General features: G+C 45.4%; 1 pseudogene across 1 annotated transcript in view; it reads left to right on the top strand.

Annotated features, from left to right (window-relative positions):
- The first annotated feature begins 3,133 nt into the window (after positions 1-3,133).
- LOC309502019 (histamine H3 receptor-like) overlaps positions 3,134-19,834 on the top strand; it is a 72,432-nt pseudogene continuing 55,731 nt past the window's right edge. Inside the window, exons 1-2 of the transcript in view lie at positions 3,134-3,386; positions 11,609-11,775. The product of the transcript in view is annotated as a histamine H3 receptor-like (transcript). The remainder of the gene's footprint in view (positions 3,387-11,608; positions 11,776-19,834) is intronic.

Raw genomic sequence — 19,834 nt, 5'->3', positions numbered from 1 at the left:
TTCACGAAGACCTGAAGAATGCCAGTGTCCCATGGGAAGATGTGGAGAACTTGGCCACGGATCAAATACGTTGGAGGACACTTGTTGCCCAATGTGCCCAGCACAGCACTTGATGATGATGTTGTAAGTTTGTTTATCCATAACTGTGGGATATTTTTCTGTAAAGAGTGTTGCATAATTAAATGTTAAAAGCATTTTATTTTATTTTCGGATTATGTCCGTATATCAGAACACCGAATAGTAAATCGCACTTGACGTACGTGCGCACATGGGGCCTCATTTATAAACGTGGCGTACGCACAAAACGGGGCTGAAAATGTGCGTACGCCACTTCCGACGCATAAGTTGTGATTTATAAAAACAAACTTGACGGGAAAATGTGCGCACCTGCAAGCAAACTCTGACCCATGCGTACGAACGTTTTGGAGATGGGGCAGTTTGGCGACACCGATGGTGAGCAGGGGCCTCATTTATAAAACTTTGCGTAGGATTTGCGTCAGAAGTGGCGTACGGATGAAACATAGGACGTGCGTACGCACAGAAATATTCGGATTTATAAAACCGTGCGCACGCACATCCTACGCAGTTTTCCCTTAATAAATCACAATCAATTCTAAATGTAGCGCAGCTTTTGCGGCTTCATGTCACGCCCGTAGATGCCCATAAATAGTCCGTGAAACGCCCACAAGTTAATATTCATTGATTGCGAAATCATGGCAAACACAGAGAGGAAAAAAAAAAAAAAACGTAACTTCACTCAATGTGAAGTAGAAGTTATCGTTGGCGAGGTGGAAAAGAGGAGTAAAATGTTGTTTGGAGGGCACAGTGTGGGCATTACTAATGCCAAAAAGGCACTTGAGTGGCAAAAGGTTGCAGACGGCGTAAATGCTGCAGCCTCACAACCTCGACCGTGGCCGAAATAAAGAAGAAATGGTCGGACATCAAAGTTGAGGCAAAAAAGCGTCTAGTGCATCGCCAGAGTTGAGGCATACGTCATACGTTATTTTATCAAAAATAAAACAAACTAAAGGCATATGCATGAATACCATGATTCCGTAGCTGATGAAGAAATGTTTTACTATGAAAACAACTTTCCCCAGTGGACAATTAATACATCTATCTATTTATCTATCTATATATCTCCCTAATTATCTATCTATCTATCTAATTGCATCTATCTGCTCCGCCAGATGGACACATTGACGAGAATATCAGTTTTGTACATTATTTCGTTCTGTTTACTATATTATTTATGAGGATGAATTGCACAACATGCCAATATTATTGCAGAACATATTTCACTTTTCTTTTTGCAAATATGTGTTAATTAGCATTTCTGTTGTAATTTTCGTTTGATTTTGTTTGATTTTGTTTGTTTTACACTTTGATCGATCAAACGGGTGTTCGTGTAGGCTGTTAATTGTAAGACTTGCTTTGTAAAGTCTTCATGTTATTTATGAGAGGCAGTATTGTCATTTTTTTTACACAACGGTCTAAAGTTTCACACACTTTGACACACTTTCACGTGTTTCTTCCGTCTGCCGGCGGTGTCGCCATTTCTCATTTCACCCGTTTTTGTGCGTACGCCTGGGTCAGAGCTTGCGTGAAGGACCGCACATTTTCCCGTCAAGTTTGCTTTTTATAAATACCAATTATTGCGTAGAGAGCGGCGTACGCCTTCTTTTGTGCGTACGCAACGTTTATAAATGAGGCCCCTGGAGTTAAGTGTCTTTTTGGTCACTTTTAGACAGAAAATCTAAAGAAAATTAAACATATACAGAAAGATAATACAAATATAATTTCACTCACCAAGCCTGTCACTTGAAGCAAATATCCATCCCTTCTTAAATGTCCGCGCCAGCGAGCGCGTTGAGCCGTTTAGTGAAACTGACGCAAATAACAGTTTAAATAAATAAAATAATGATTTAAACTATGTTTTACTTCTGATATAAACATTTAGATTAAATATGCCATTCAAATTAATGGAGTTAAACACTTAAACATGAAATCATTACTGAGAAGTTACAACATTTTTTATATTCAAATTCAATCAATAGAAATATTGTTGTGGATGCGAAGTTTTTGAACACTTCCTGTGGCGTGTTTTAATGTTTTAACCACAGAGATAATTGCTTATCATGATAATACCAGATTGTCTGAGAAAATAGTTTCGTACAAATAATGCCCAAGGCCTATCTGTTTCCATTAAAAATATAAATCAATTAAAAATACAATTCGGCCAGTGGAAAAGATTGAGAAAACTTTCTCTGAAATGTATTTTACACTATTTGATTTATGTATTAAAAAACAAGGCAAGAATAGGCAACTACTTGATTTTTATTAATGTAATGTGTCTTGTACCGTTAAACGTTATCACGTGGATGAATAATAATGGATCTGCATAGTAAAACTAGGCGTTGTAAGCTCCATATATGGTTATTTCGGGGTGGAGACGCATGTGCGCACAATCTTCCGCTTACTGGGATTTATAAAGTGAATTCTGCGCAGGTTCTGGCGTACGAACGGTTTTATAAGTCTGAATATTTTTTTGCGTACGCCATTTTTGCCTTTCGGGCGCACATACACTTCCTCCGGTTCCTGCGCACAGTTTTATAAATGAGACCCCTGGTCTCACAGAATTCCGTGAAATGAACACGTCCCTTAAACTCAAAATCTGTGGCAGTTTCACGGAATCGCCGAAAATTCCGTGATGGGCCCACGGAAGTGATGCCTATGTAAGTCAATGACAGGCAATGGTCCACACACGGATTCCCTGTTCCAACACCTTAGCTCCCCCATTTGACGTTGTTTTATAATCTGGAAACGTATAGCTTTATTCTGGGTTTACTTTAAAAACAAAAACATCACTTTAAATATTTATTTTTAAAGTGATTAACTTGATATTGCATTGTTCTGTCGTCGTTTTATCGCTTTTTAATTTAATTTAATTATTTTAATGTTATTATGTCGGTCTTCTTGCCAGGGAAGCTGGATTGCTGTGAGACCAGGTTGCAGTGGGAACGGGCAAGGGGCGTCAACTTGCGCGCACACGAGACATTTACGAGACCAATTCATTCTTCTTCATGAGACACATGAAAAAGACAAGCTCGAACTGAAGACCGTGAAGCTCTCGATGGGTAACCATCACGGCGATCCCAACATGACCCGTGAACACACGGTCAGTAACTGGACCGCCGTGAGGATCGAGAGACTCGGGGTTCGCGGCTCCGGTGCTCGCGCTGCTCACGCTCATGATGGTCATATTGATTACTGTGATCGTATGTGGCAACGCACTGGTCATCGTCGCCTTCAAGATGGACAAGAGTTTGCGCAAACAGAGCAAAATTATTTCCTACTAAACCTGGCAATCTCAGACTTCCTCGTTGGTAAGTAAAGTTCACAGAGAAGTTTCATGGTCAGGGATTTTTAGTCAGAAATGTGCCAGTGTTCGACAGGACTCTAGGGTGAATGCTACAATTTAACAATGTGAAGAACTGGGTTGTCTGAAATATTGCTTTCAGAGAATACAATTAAATTGAATACAATTTTAACTTTAATAATTGTACATTTTTTTTGTAAAATTATTATTTAGTAAGATTATTATCTAAATATATTAATAAACAATAGCCTCTAATTTCAGGTTGTATGTTGGTCGAATTTTTATTTTATCACACGACATAGGCTATCTTTTTTATTTGTATTTCTCCATAATACTCAAACAAGAGCCTTAAGAAAACTAGAGTTAATAGAGTTCTGCTGTAAGTACAGCACTGAATTAAAGTGAGATAGGTGTGGACATATGTTCTGTTGCCCTTATTCTTCACATCACTGTGCATTTACTGTATTTGTTTGGGCAACGAAAGAAAATATTGCATGGCTTCCAATTATTTTGACATTTTTCTCTCCGTGTATTATGTCAGAATCTTGCCTTGTCAAATCGTGGTGTTAAAAATAATGCTCTAAATTCATTAATCACTGTATGTGATTTATTATATATATGTGTGTTCTAGTGATGACAAAAACTGATTCTTGGTGATTCCTATATGCCATCACAGTACAATAAAAAGCAAACAACTGTTGAGGAAAGCAAATGGTGTGAAGCTAGAAAGTATTTGAATGAAATCAAATCAGTCTTGTTCCACGTAAACATGTTTATGCTACAGATAGTTCAGTGTTGGTTGGCTGCTCATGACTGTCTCTATACAAAGAATTGCTTGTATTCTTGTATTCTCATCTTTATTGTCTTGCCTGTATTGATTTGACTGGTTACGCTCTTATTTCTCATTTGAAACTTTGACTAATTTGATGTGATTGGATATGCACTTTGAATGGGACCTTTTCTTATTGTACTGTAAGGAGCTTTATTGTCTTTTATTGTATTTATATTATATTGCTACAGTATAACACATCTCCACATACAAATGAAGTAATTCTTCTCTGCCTGCTGGTGACTATATTGCTTCACATTTATTTTTGATGCAGAATAACATTTACCGTTTTCTTATTCATAAGTGATTTGCAATACATTAATACATTCATGTGCAGTTAATATGAATACGTATGAATGGATATTTTTTACGTTTATAGTTTTAAGTGCATTTGTTTGGTTCTTTTTTCAATCTCAAACAATTATTTTATTTGTATTATTAAGAGGTTTGCACAAGAGTTAACTGTAAATGTGCAAACATTAAGCTTTGCTGAAAGTAAATGTCTTGCTTTGGTCTACACTGGAAGTGTTCTATTAACTGCTAAATTATAATCACTAAAACTAAATATATATATATAAAAAAAAAATTGAAATGTCTTCCCAAAAAAACAAACTTAATTTAACAAAACATTAACAAAACTAACTAAAATAAACTGAAATGTATAGGAAATTTGAAAACAATAATAAAAAATAAATAATAAATAATAAAAAAATGCAAAAACCAAAACAACCTTTTTCTTTTTCTTTTTTTGCAACATGTTCATTTTGGTCACATGGATTCACTGCAATGACAAACAGAAAGCTGCTTGTTTTCAAAGTAACTTGTGTGTGAACTGTGCTTCAGGCATCACTACAGTACTGACAATGGACCCTTTTTGATTTCATACTTTTGCTAATCTGACCTTATCTTTACTCTTGAAATTGCAAGGACTGTATAACCTAGATAAAAGAAAATCGTACTCGGTTACTAACGTAACCTCGGTTCTCTCTAGAAGAGGGAACGAGTACTGCGTAAGATATCTTACGCTAGGGGAAAATCCTTTTCCGCGAGATATTGAAGCCAAAAATTATCCTTAATTTTGTAATAATGCAAAACGCGTTGCAGCAGCAATGCAGACATAGGCGAGACAGCTCGCGCGCCTATTGGCTGCTCTGCGGCAACTGCAGCAGCCTATCGAGCGAGGCCTGGCGTGACGTCAGACCCAATCAGGGCACTTCGCGCCCGCTGCGTCACGTCCCGCCGAAATGGGCGTGGTCTAGGCCTTCATCATCGAAGCAACCAGAGCGTGTGCATGCACGGCAAGATACGCAGTACTCGTTCCCTCTTCTAGAGAGAACCGAGGTTACGTTTGTAACCGAGTACGTTCTCTTACGAGAGGTCTCTCGTACTGCGTAAGATATCTTACGCTAGGGGACCCAATGTAAAACGCCGTGCATGCTGAGATCTGACACCAAAGACCCAAGGGCGAAAGCCCGGGGTACATATAGTGCACAATCACTCAGGGAACTCACAGGGAGTCCGGGAAGAGGGAGGGGTGCAGCCTCACTTTTCCACATATAGTAGCGTCGATGGGACGCGAATTTCATCATACAGACAGGGCGGGGTACGGCCTGAACTGATGGGGAAAATGTGGGTCTTACACAGTTTGCCCAGCTTTATACTGTCGAACATTGAGCTGTGCTCAGCAGACGCAGCATTCTGAGCTGATCGCATCAGGTCAGATAATACTGGTAATTTAGACCGACAGCAGCCTGGCCTGCAGGGCGGGAACCTCTAGGTTATAAAACCTTATAAATGTAGACGGGGAGGCCCAGCCTGCCGCCATACAAATATCTTGCAAGGCAATCCCACTTGACCAGGCCCACGAAGAGGCCATGCCTCTCGTGGAGTGCGCTCTGACACCCAATGGGCACTGCATGCCCTTGGAGGCGTATGCCAGCGCTATAGCATCAACTATCCATCTGGATAGGCTCTGTTTCGACGCGGCTAGTCCCTTAGAACGTCCGCTAAACGAAACAAAAAACGCTGCTCCGTCTGTCTGAAAACAGACGAGCGAGACACATAAGCTCGTAATGCCCTGACTGGGCAAAGGAGGCTCGCGTCTCTTTCCTCATCAGGGACCGGTAGGGCTGACAGGGAGATAACCTGCGCCCTAAACGGTGTGTTGAGGGATTTTGGAACATAACCGTGCTTAGGTTTGAGTATAACTTTTGAGTCATTGGGCCCAAACTCCATGCACGCCGCGCTCACAGAGAGCGCGTGCAGATCCCCTATGCGCTTCACTGAAGCGAGAGCCAGCAAAAACACCGTCTTGAAAGACAGGTGTTTCAAATCGATTGACTGTAAAGGCTCAAATGGCGCACCTTTCATGGCTTCCAGAACCGTAGAAAGGTCCCATACGGGGACTGAGGGAGGTCTGGGAGGATTCAGTCTCTTAGCCCCTCTAAGGAAGCGGATGACTAAATCGTTCCTTCCTATTGACTGACCAAGCGTTGTTTCTGAGAACGCTGCCATAGCCGCCACATAAACTTTGAGCGTGGAGGGGGCCCTGCCCCCATCCAACAGCTCTTGTAGGAAGGAAAGCACCTCCGTCACACCACAGTTTGTGGGTGACACACCACGGGCTGTGCACCAGCCCGAAAACACCGACCATTTCGAAGAATAGAGTCGTCTTGTAGACGGAGCTCTAGCCTGCGTGATCGTGTTTAATACTCCTTTAGGGAGTCCAACATGTACCCGTTGATGGCCCAGACATGAAGGGACCATAGTTCCGGGTGAGGATGCCAGATCGAGCCGCGGGCCTGTGAGAGGAGATCTCTCCTCATTGGTACTGGCCACGGGGCAGTACTTGCTAACTGCATCACGACTGGGAACCAAGGTTGGTTTTTCCAGAACGGTGCTACCAGCAGTACTGAGCATCCTTCTTCCCTGATCCGTTCTATCACCTGAGGCAGGAGAGAGACGGGGGGAAAAGCATAGAGCGGGCGGCGGGGCCACACATGGGCCAGCGCGCTCCTGCTCTTGGAGAAAAATTCTTGACAGTGAGCGTTTTCTTGAGACGCAAACAGGTCCACTTCCGCTCTGCCAAATTTCTTCCACAGCAGATGGACTGTCTGTGGGTGTAGAGACCACTCGCCTGCCGGAACATTGTTCCTGGACAGTCTGTCCGGTCCTATATTCAAGATCCCTGGCACGTGCGCTGCTCTGAGCGAGCGCAGGTTGCACTGAGCCCATACCAGGAGGCGTTCTGCCAGCCTGTACAGTTTCTCGGATCTGATGCCGCCCTGGCGATTTATGTAGGACACCACAGACATGTTGTCCGAACGGACCAAGACGTGGTGACCTTTTATTTGGGGACAAAAACGCGTCAGCGCGTTGTCTACTGCCAGCATTTCGAGGCAGTTTATGTGCAGGAGCTTCTCCCGTTCTGATCACTGGCCGAAGAACGGTCTGCCCTCGAGCAGCGCTCCCCATCCCGAGGTGGACGCGTCCGTGGACACCACTTTCACCCTCGAGGAAGTCCCCAGGCTTACACCTGATTGGTACCAGTCGTTCGCTTTCCAGGGTTTCAGAGCTGTAACGCACTTCTGATTGACCCTGAGGCGAAGCAAACCGGGTGCCCACGCTTCGCGTGGGACTCGCGCTTTCAGCCAAAACTGCAGCGGGCGCATGCGGAGCAGACCCAGTTGGAGCACTGACGATGCTGAGGCCATGAGACCTAGCATCTTCTGAAATCTCTTGAGCGGGACAGACACGCCGCAGCGAAAAGAGTTCGCTGTGCGTCGAATGTCTACGCATGTCTACGCTGTTGTGATAGTCGCGCTATCATGGATAGTGAGTCCAGTTCTGTGCCCAGGAAAGATATTTTCTGACTGGGTGACAGGGAGCTCTTCGCCCAATTGACACTCAGACCCAAATCCTCGAGGTGATCGAGTAAAATGGTCGTGTGTTCTATGAGCACTGCGCGAGATTGCGCTAGAATCAGCCAATCGTCCAAATAGTTCAGCACTCGCATGCCTCTCATTCTGAGGGGTGCGAGCGCCGCATCCATGCACTTCGTAAATGTACGGGGTGCTAGGGACAAACCGAACGGCAGGACTGTGTACTGATATGCCTGGCCCTCGAAGGCGAATCTCAAATATCGCCTGTGACGTGACGCTATCTGTATTTGAAAATACGCGTCTTTCAGATCTATTGACACAAACCAATCTCCTTGGCGAATCTGCACAAGGATTTGCCTGGTCGTGAGCATCCTGAACTGTCGCTTCACAAGCACTTTGTTCAGTTGCCTTAGATCTAGTATGGGTCTGAGACCCCCGTCTTTTTTCGGTACCAGGAAGTATCTGCTGCATAGCCCTCCTTCGCTCTGAACTTGAGAGAGAGGCTCTATGGCCCCTTTGCTCAATAGTTTCGTCACTTCGGCTCGAAGTAGATGTGCTACTTCTGTTTTTACCGTGGTCTCGACGCGCGCCACATAGCGGCGAGGGCGTCGGCGAAACTGCAGCGAATAGCCTCTTTCTATAATGTTCAGCACCCACTTCGAAACCCCGGGTAGCTTTGCCCATGCGTCTGCATGGATAGCTAGGGGTTGAATACGAAGCGCGCTCCGCTCGCTCAGCGATGGAGAAGCTTCGGTGTGCTGTAACACAAGCGTGGCGCTCGTGACATTTGAGGCATGGGGCGCGCTGATGACAGCGGGCAGATTGCCCGCGCTCGACTCCTCTGCAGTGGTTAACCGCGAGGGGGAGGGCTGGGCGGTTCCCGTGGGAACTGTCATGTCTATGTGTGGATGTGGGCGCGGGACAGCGGGCACATTTATCACACCGAAAGCATCGTTCGCTTGCGTGAAGCGAGTGCAAGTTGGTTTCGTTTTTACAGAAACCGTGAGACATGCATAACGTGGTGTTAGTGGGCACTGGGTAGTGGGCACGTTCACCATGTTTGAAGCGCAACCGATCTGAGTCGGTTTTATGTGCGCGAGCCCTGTGTGACAGGCTGTGCTTGTGTGTAGGGATGGGCACTGGGCAGTGGGCATTCTTACTACACATGAAACACCATCGGCCGTGGCCGGGACACCAGAAAATACACTCTTTTGGGGATTTATCTGGGTAGCCGTGAAAACGGCATTTGTGTGCAGGCAAGCGGGTGACAGAACCGACTTGTTGGCTGCAGAAAACACTGGAACAGTCACATTTTCTGGAACTGGACGAGCGAATAGCTTTGGTGTGAGTCCGGCCGCAGCGGGACTGGAACACCGTCGTTTTCCTAGCTGTGCTAGGACGACTTCGGGGCCTCGGGCTTCACCGTGATCCTAGGTCGCGAGCCACGTCCTGCGGGGCGGCGACCGGATGAGCGGGAGCGCGGTCTCGCGCTTCTGGCCTGGCGGCGCTGTGAAGTGGAGGCAGTGGACGGTGGCTGTGGCTGTGAGCTCTGAGCAGACGGTTTCGCACGGCCTGCTGCAGAGCTGGAGCGCTTCGGGAGGAAGTGCTTCATAGCCTGAGACGCTTTCTGTACCTCTGCGAATCTCTCCGCGAAGTCCTTGACGGAGGATCCAAAGAGGCCTGTGGCGGAAAGCGGGGCGTCGAGGAACGCGGTGCGTTCAGACTCGGCCATTTCCGAGAGCGTCAGCCAAAGATGTCTCTCAGACACGGTGAGAGAAGCCATAGTCCGTCCAATGGCTTGTGCTGCGGACTTAGTAGCACGAAGAGCGAGGTCCGTGGCACTCCTTAAGTCCGGCACGCAGATCGCGTCAGGTCCTTCCTCATCCAGCTTACGGAGGAGATCGGCCTGGAAGATCTGGAGCGTTGCCATGGTGTGCAACGCTGACGCAGCTTGCCCGGCGGCGGAGAAAGCGCGGCGGAGCAGGCTTGACGTCGTGCGGCAAGCTTTAGAGGGCAGGGCCGGCTTAGCGCGCCGTCCAGCGGAGGGCGGGCATAAGTGGGCCGCTATCGCCTCTTCAACCGGCGGCAGCGAGAGGTATCCTTTGTTCTTGGCATCGTCAACGGCGGAGAATGCCAAAGAAACAGCAGGACGCACTCTAGCAGAATAGGGGGCGCTCCAGGACTTGGCGACTTCTTCGTGTAACTCAGGAAGAAAAGGCGCCGGTCTGGACGCAGGCGAAGCGCGCTCCCCAGGCAGGAAAAATCCATCCAGCCGGTTGTGAGCGGGCTGCTCAGGCGAAGACCACTCGAGGCCGAGGCTCGCCGCGGCCTGTGCGAGTACTCGCATGAGTTCCGTCTCAATGGAAGCTCTCTTGCCTGACGACGTGCGGGCAGGGGGTGCGGGGTCCTCAGAGCCCGCCCAATCCTCACTGCCTGACGCCAGGATAGAGCAGGAATCATCCTCTCCCAGCAGGGCTTCCTCATCCGCGATGTCAACGGAAGCGGCGGCAGACGGCGGCCGCTGTCCGTCAGGAAGCGAAACAGAAGAAGCCGGGGAAGCAAGCGGGCGAACCGGCGAGCTTTGGCGGCTGAGGGAGGGTTCCGGGGCCCGCTGGGCACGGCGCTTTTTACGGCGCGACGCCGCGGCGGGCGGGGGAGCAGTCTCGGTGAAGACGGCTAGGCGAGTCCTCAGAGTCGCCATTACCATCAGCTCGCAGTGAGGGCATCCGCCGTCAGCGAGCGCGAGAGCTGCATGTTCCTCACCCAGGCAGGAAACGCAGATCACGTGGCGGTCCCCGTCGCTGAGTGTGGCTCTGCACGAGCCGCAGGAAGGCATCTTTAAAAAGACGCTAGCTCTTTTAGAATGTGTGTCGCGGCGGCGACACACACACACACAAATACAGAGTAATAAAAGAAAAGGATATAAGCGCCGGAAAGCGCAGCAGGAAGGCAGGAAGGCGGCGCGGCCAGCGACTTCAGTGACTCGTCCCGCTGAAGGTGCTCTCTCTCGACGGCGCGGCTTCTAATCCAGCTCCAGCGATGCGTGTGCTTCGCTTGAAGGATGAAAAATCAGATTATAGCTGCCTGCGAGCGATATTTATAGGCCTAGACCACGCCCATTTCGGCGGGACGTGACGCAGCGGGCGCGAAGTGCCCTGATTGGGTCTGACGTCACGCCAGGCCTCGCTCGATAGGCTGCTGCAGTTGCCGCAGAGCAGCCAATAGGCGCGCGAGCTGTCTCGCCTATGTCTGCATTGCTGCTGCAACGCGTTTTGCATTATTACAAAATTAAGGATAATTTTTGGCTTCAATATCTCGCGGAAAAGGATTTTCCCCTAGCGTAAGATATCTTACGCAGTACGAGAGACCTCTCGTAAGAGAACCACCCCTTTTTCACCCTTTACATCAAGGTTGACAGCATCAACACCAACTGAATGGACAAAATGTTGCAACAACAAATTCTTCACCTTTATTTGAAGAATGACTGTAATTGTGGCTTCTGATTGGTGTTTCCCACAGGTGCCTTCTGTATACCCGTGTATATACCCTACGTCTTGACAGGGAAATGTCTGCTGGGTAAAGGACTTTGCAAGCTGTGGCTTGTCGTAGACTACCTTCTCTGCACTGCTTCTGTCTTCAACATCGTACTTATCAGCTACGACCGCTATCTCTCCGTTACAAAAGCGGTGAGGCCTAATTTTATGCACGGAATCTTATAATATGGAGTGAAATATAGCATATTGTGCATTCAGTTATAGCAACGTGTATTCATTGTGAATCATTGTGACACTGTGTTCTTAGCTCATGGCAACCAGCAGAATAAACAACAGCAACAAGCTCTATTCATGAAACTCATTCATTCAGAAACACATGCACAGTTATTTGCTTTGTTCACTAGTCTGACTTACATGAAAGCCGAACTCAGATGCAGACTATTATGGATGGAGTACAACATAGAACTGAACAAGATTTTGATATTCATGCTTCTGTATTTTTAAGAAGCTACATTCAATACTGATGTATTGAGGGGATTGATTCTCACATGAAATACTGTAGCTAGTCAACGTTAACGCATGTGATTCATTTGAAGTCCTTAACATGTTAAAATAATTTAACCCAAATAAATTACTGAAGCACGTAAAATTGCGTCATTATCATAACATCACGCAGTGAGATGATCTTAGCTGTGTTTCAGACAGCTCGGAATTTGGATTTTTCCCATCTCGTTTTTGGAAATAACATCTGGAATGCCACTCAAAGTTGGACATTCGGCCTGTGAACTCGGGGTGCACCGATCATCACTTCCAAGATATCGGCTGCTTCCAATGAGCATAAACTTAAAAACAAATCTTAACATTAGACTTTAAGTTTATGTAATAATACCTTTGTTTTTGTTTTTCGTCAGCTGTTTTCAACGCGATTTTATGTTATTTTCATGTTATGCTATTTTTGACATAATTGACACGAAAACATGATATGCTCTCAATGGCCCTCATTTATCATTCTTGCGTAGAAACGGGCGTATATGTTGGCGTAAGATTATGCTTACACTCCTCTCACCGCCTGATTTATGAAGCTGTGCGTACCTTTGAAATCCAGGTGTACGCAATACCTGCCCTTGATAAATGCCGCGGCAGAAAACGATCGTCATTAGAATAACACGCCCCTATATATTCAAGTCTCCGCTTCCCCCACGCCCTCATTTTACGCCATGGACACACGGAAGACGGCAAAGAAGAGAAACTTCTCCGACGTGGAGATCGAGACCATCACCAGGGAAGTGGAAAGAAACAAAAGGGATTTCTAGATTTTTATTATTAATGACGCTTATTGTTATTTAGAAGAAGAATGTCGTTATTATTATTATTTGTATTATTATTATTAGGCTATTATTAAAAGAAGAATGTCATTTTTATTATTTTGTCAGTCTGAATTATTTTTTGGTCATTGAAAGCCTTTCATTAGGCCGGTGCGTGGCGTGAGCGTGGCGTTTCTGTTGCGTGTCAGCTGCGTGGCATTTTCTGTCTTTGCACACCAGAAACGAGTCTGACGCGGCGCTGCTGCTATAGTAACATATGATAAGCCTCATTGGTGATATATTTGACATATGGGGAGAGAGTTGTGGAAGGCCTATACTTCATGTTAAACATAAATATAGCAGCAAAGACAACGTCGGCAGTACTGACACAAAATAGGCTACAGAATATTTCGTTCTGTACTGACAGGTGCAGTAGGCTATTTGAAAATCGATATATTTTTTTTATTACATTTATATCTGCATTTATGTCAAAACCTAGACTTTCAAACATCAAAATGTTATTTATTTATGTATTCGTGTCAAAATGACATATAAACATCTTTTCCTATTCTATTTTGCCTGGAAATGCAAAATAGGCGTCGGTTCTATTTCTAGCATGCACGCGTGTCACGCAGGCAGTGTGCAAGCTCTAACCTGTTAACATGGGAGCCGAAATAAAAACGGACACGCCACGCAGCTGAGACGCTCACGCCACGCATCCAGTGTGTCACCGCCCTTACTGAACCCAGTCCGTGCGCACCTGCCGTACCCTGAAACGTCAGGTAAAGCGCACAGGCTCGCAACTGAAGGAATACATATGCCTACAAATCAAATGCTTTGGTAAAGTCACACAAATTAAACATTGAAGTCCATGTTGCACAAAAAATTACTATGTTGTTGTTGTTTTTTACAGTGGGTCATAATATATCATATCTTTTAGTTTGTCAGTGCGTTTTGTGGTGAAAGAAATTGTTTTTCTGCGCATTTCCGCACTAACTCAAAACGTGCGTACATGTACACCACCTCCTGAGCTGGCGTAGGATTTGAGCGTGCCGTACGCCAACGTCCATATTGATAAATCTCAAAGTCACCGTGGTTTTGGGTGTACGCCAGGTGTACGCTGGAAATTTGTTTTTTTTACGCACTTTTGATAAATGAGGGCCAATGTGTCATGGCGACATCATGTGGTCAACATGTGAACATGACATCTGATTGCCTGGAACTCACTGAGGTCTGAAGTGGGAAATATTTTTGGGGATATTCCCAGCAAACACAGAACGTTGGTAGCCTGGCTAAAGCCTGGTTCACACGGCAGGATAATTAGGCCGATTTTAGCCCCGATTCACCCCTTCCGACAATCTTAAGGATGCTCCGATTATCGTAAAATAATCTGATCAGATATTCCTGCCGTGTGTGGTGTGTTAAGACTGCTCTCGTCTGCTCGGAAGGACGTCGGGACCGCTCCGATCTCAAATCGGGGATATCCAACATGTTGGATTTATTTGGCCCGATTTCTTCTCGTGTGTGGTGTCCCCCGAGCACGCAGCCTGTGGACTGTGGAGTGTAGTCAATCAGAAAGCGAGGTGACGAGGCGCGAGGAAACACCGGGAAATATAATCAAAACAGCCGGCGGCATGGCGCACCAGAAAGTCCGGTGGACGTCAGAGATCATTGCCTTTTATTTTGATAACATTTTTTTTCGGTTAAAAACACAAACTATTGCCACTGCATCCTCTTCGTCCGCCATGATTGTTTACTCTGAAGTGACGTTTGATCTCGAGGTATTTTGCGCGATTTCCCATCTGATCTGGGAATGCTCGGGAGTCAAATCGGTTCGTGTGTGATGTGTTGATTTTGCCGTGTGACTGCGCACCACACACTGTACGACCAAAACTGTTAGACCCGTGATTTTTTATCCCCGTGTGTGGGGTCTCTCAGGTTTGGAAAATCGGCCGACAATTTTAAAATCGTCCCGTGTGAACCAGGCTTAACGTCAGACCTCGTCTCATTGGGACGTTGTCTGGGAACCATGTTCATTTTCTCGTATTTGAGGCGTGGTTTACGAATGCCCTGAGCCGTTTATTGGGCGCTACGAATGTCTATCAAATGCGCCTGTACGTAGCTCATAGCCAATCGTTTCAGTTATACCAGATGACGTATGTAGAGAGACAGAAATTCGACGAGGAAGAAGACGAAATAAACTTGCGTTCTAAACTACTTAGAACACTATCTAAGGCTGCATCGAAAGGTAACTCTGCGTCTGATGCCATGTTGGATCCATAGATATAAACAAACTGCTTCGGTGTGTCGCATAGACGCCGTCATCGTCTTGCTGCTTCCTCCCCGTTCTGTGATTGGTTCCCTTTTTGAGGGGAAAATCTGGTCCATGGTGTCCAGGCTGCCTAGCAGCGTGAATAAAATCGCGCTGCGCTCAAGGCAGCATGGGGAAACCCAGGCTAGAACGTTGGCACAACGTACCCAACCTTCTAACAACGTTTTAACAACATGGTGTGGTTACATAACTACGTTGTGTGGTGAAGGTTGTTACAGCGTTGTCACAATGTTGACATTGAACCACCGTTCAGGGCCATTGCTTAAGGTTGTGCCAAGGGTGTCTGGACAACCACTGGACAACATATGTACTCGTCACTGCCCTGAAGCGTGAAAATCAGCCTTTTAAATTTCAACTGACCATTGGGCCGTCTCTCATTCTTCATCGAGCAAGGATACGTGAGAATTGTGTTTAATTTACCTCAGCTAAATAAGATACGTAATTATTCAAACACAACCTACAACTTCCTTGTCTAATGTGACATTTATTTGAACATCTTCTGGTCAGGTATGACAAATATTTAATAACTTTATGCCAAAAGTATGAAGCCAAAATGACTTTAATGATGAGTAATTCATTTCAGCACGTAGCCTAGGCCCTAGGCTACTTGTTGCACGTTAATGCTTTTTCCTATTTCTTGGAAACGCACAGAGAAAAAAAATATTTGTAGCTGCTCGCACAACTGTTTATTTTTTCCTTTCATTTGTCATCTCAATCGTTTCTTTGCAAAATTTTCTCATGTCTGCTCATGCTAGTTAACGTTAATCCACTCATCCACCACTTTTGTTTTCTCACAAATGTATGACTTTTTGAAGTGCAATTTGATATGCAGTTTTAATAAAGTTGAATTAGGTGACCTTCTATGTCATTTTTACTCTTCAAAGTGTACACTTGCAGATGTTGATTATAATGAATTTACTGTTAGGCCCATAAATAATAATAGGGATAAACAATATTTAAAAAGTAAAAAAAATTTAACATATGACTAATTAAAAAATAACCACAAAACATGCTACATGGGAGATATCTATATCTAGCATGAAAAAAAAAAATGGCCAGAACGTCATCTTGCTGAATGTCGCGCAAAAACGTTGCTACAGCCCTGGCACGTCTTACAATTCTACGTTGTTACAATGTTGCGAGCACGTAGACTGCGACGTTGCCATAGCAGAAATGCAACATGCCACAGACGTTGCCACAACGTAAATGTGTTTTCTGGGTTCCCACGTCCAACCTCATATGAAACACAGCATTAGTCGGGATTCACACTGAGCATCTACAATGGCGCAAGCACCTGTAACCCTGGAAGTTGGCAATTGTAATAATTTTAACCATTCAAGTTCGCTTCTTTGTTTGCTAGAAACCGCTAAACTCTGGGAAAATGTTCTGTCCAATGATCCAGTTAGCGAATTCATTCAAGCAGTCCAAAAAAACGCCAATGTAAAGAAAACGAGGCAGAGTTGGCAGAGATAATAGACTCACGTTGCGTGTTCAGTGAATTATTCATTCCAGTGTGTGTTTCGCTTTAAAACACGAGCTCTGACATATTGTGTGATTGTTTATGAAGAGCACGATCCCTTACGCATCGTGCTGTGAAATATATGGAATTGCAAAACATCCCTCAGCTGTATGGCCAGATGACACGCAAACTACGTTTCTCAGCTGGATAAAATGGTAAATGGTAAATGGACTGCATTTATATAGCGCTTTCACAGACCTATGGCCACCAAAGCGCTTTACATATAGCCTCACATTCACACACCGACGGCGGTGTCAGCCATGCAAGGCGCCACCCAGCTCGTCGGGAGCAGCTGGGGTTAGGTGTCTTGCTCATGGACACCTCGACACTTGGTCAGGTGGAACCAGGGATTGAACCACCAACCTTCCGGTTTGTAGACAACCTACATGAACCACTGAGCCACTGCCGCCCCAAACCAGCAAAACCAGCAAACCAGCAAACCAGCGTCTTGCTAGTAAAGTTTTGATGGATGAGGATTGCAATCAAGGTATAGAGCAGGGGTGCCCAATCCTGCTCCTGCCGATTGACCGTCCTGGGGTGCGTTTCCCGAAAGCATCGTTGGCCAACTATGGTCGCAAGTTCATCGCAATGTCCATTGAACTCTATTGGCAACGAGGGAACTTGCGACCATAGTTGGCTAACGATGCTTTCGGGAAACGCACCCCTGCACAGTTCATCTCCAACCCTAATCAAACACACCTGAAGCAACCAATTAAGGTCTTCAGGATCACTTGAAAATTAAAGGCAGGTGTGTTTGATTAGGGTTGGAGATGAACTGTGCAGGAGCAGGGTTGGGTACCCCTGGTATAGACGATTACAGTGACTTACAGGAGTCGTACAGTAGGCATGTGTGAGTCCATTGTATTGATGCACAAACAAACTGTGTATGCTCTCGACTGATCGCACATTGGATTTATGTACAGACACATTTCACTATATTCAGGTTGTTTCCACTCATATCCAGGATAATATTTTGATTTGTCATGTGTACATTGCTGTTTTTAGTCATTCTGAATGGATCTGTACTGTAGTGGGTATATGCAGTCAGGTCAAGGCGGTTGGTTTAGGGTTTTTTGTTGTTGGCATGTAGTCCCGTTCGGTATCGCAACTTGACTTGTCTAAAATGTAAACAAGCTCTTTGCTGTTGCACTAAACACATAGACTACTATACACTATGAAATAAGAAAAAAATGTTTTCCTCTAACGTTTTTTTTGTATGTGCGCTTTGGTGTGCATAAATGTATGAATTATATGGTCTCCTTATATCACTTGGTTATTTTGTGTCCTTTTGGAGTCTCCAGGTGTCCTTTTTTTTGGAAACATACATTTATCTTGAAAAACATCTGGCAGAAAATAAGTAATTGTAATAAGTAATTGCACATATTTTAGCATGTTAAAGAGCAATTCAGATTCTTGTAACCCTGTTCTATTGACACTCTTGTGGTCATTTTATCCTTTTTTTAAAGAATTGCACTGTCTCTAATGTCGTACTCATCAACCTTTCTAAATGGTAATGCAAGTCTGTTAGTTGATTTTTGTGAGGATGCTTCCCTTCAAATCACTGTCACTCAGTCCAGTCCCAGCGGTAATCCTGGGATAAGTCTCATGATAGGAATGGGTGGCAGGACAATGGAGTCCCACTGGCAGCACATGATAAGACAAAGCTGATGCTGATTGTGCCTCATCATAACTGGCTTTAATCCACTGCTAAATCCCATGTGTCGAGCATCTTGGCATTTGTGTTGTACTTTTGTTCTGTGTTGGGTTTTATACCTCCGAACCTGTACTGCATTGTTTGCATCATACGTAACCACCGCAATCCCAGAGAAGGCCTCTTATCTCAGGTGAGGATGCCGACCCTGAGCTGATCCCTGCGAAGGCGGAGACGCAAGCGAGGCAAGAGAGGGGGACTTTATGTCAGGCTAAAAGCTTGCACTAGCCGACCACAGCTACCCAGCCTCCTGCTAGCTAACGTGCGATCACTGGACAACAAACTTGACAAACTGAGTATCAGGATTACAACGCAATGGGAAGTTAATGCCTCCGGTAAGACCAGAGGGGAGGGGTGTGTGTGTCAGCTGGGTTCATCGGCTGCAATCTGCGTTCTCTGGCATGCAGTTACCGGTGGCTCCGGTCGATTGTACCAGGCTCCGAGTGCCCATCTCCCCGCCACTGGAACAGGGAGCGCTCCAAGCGAGGCTGCGTGCTTGGGAATCTCCGCCCACTCAGTCGCGCTTCACAACGGACTGAAAGGCGCTCAATTCATATGGCGCTGATCAACACTAGGTCACTTACAAATAAGACTTTTATATTGAATGACTTTTTTATGACAAACGCTTTGGACTTTTTGTTGTTGACGGAAACATGGTTGAAACCAGGTGATGACAGCGCCTTCTCGGAGCTCCTCCCCCCCGGCTGCTCTTTCTACAACTCCCCACGAGTGTCAGATCGAGGCGGTGGGCTGGCCATGCTCTTCAAAGATGAGTACAGATGCAGGTTATTACCTGCACTTGTTTATAATAGTTTTGAACTTCAGCTGTTTGTGGCTGATCTAGATTCTCCCGTATTTTTTGCAGTTATTTATCGCCCACCAAAGCCAAACAAAGATTTTATGCACGAGAGTAGTATGTATAGGGGACCTTGTGTCAAAATGATTAATGACTTTGACCTTTGACCTTTTGACAGGTTGAACTTCCGGTGACCTTTATGATTGATGGGTTGAACTTCCTTTATGAGGTCATGGGATTAACCTTTGCCCTATCGATCATGTGGTTTGACAGTTGCTTTTGCCCCGGTAACCTAGCTAGTCCTAAATCATATTTTGAAGGATAGTTTTGACCTATTTAAATAGAACAGATGTTTTGACGGCCGGTGTCATGTTATATGTGTGTGTGTGTGTCTGGTTATATGGTATGTGTCAGGCGTCCCCGGCATCGCCACCCACCCTCGCATTCCAGAGCAGCGGGCACTGACATCTGAACATGTGCTGTTCGGTCACTGTGAACCTGTGAAGTGTATGTCACACAAACACATTCTATCCTTTGTATAATTTATAGAATATAAATGATATAATCTAAAATAATTAAACTAAGCTTG

Source organism: Leuciscus leuciscus (assembly GCF_965113295.1).
Source record: "Leuciscus leuciscus genome assembly, chromosome: 6".
In the NCBI taxonomy this organism is placed as follows: domain Eukaryota; kingdom Metazoa; phylum Chordata; class Actinopteri; order Cypriniformes; family Leuciscidae; genus Leuciscus; species Leuciscus leuciscus.
This window is presented reverse-complemented; position numbering and strand designations above follow the sequence as displayed.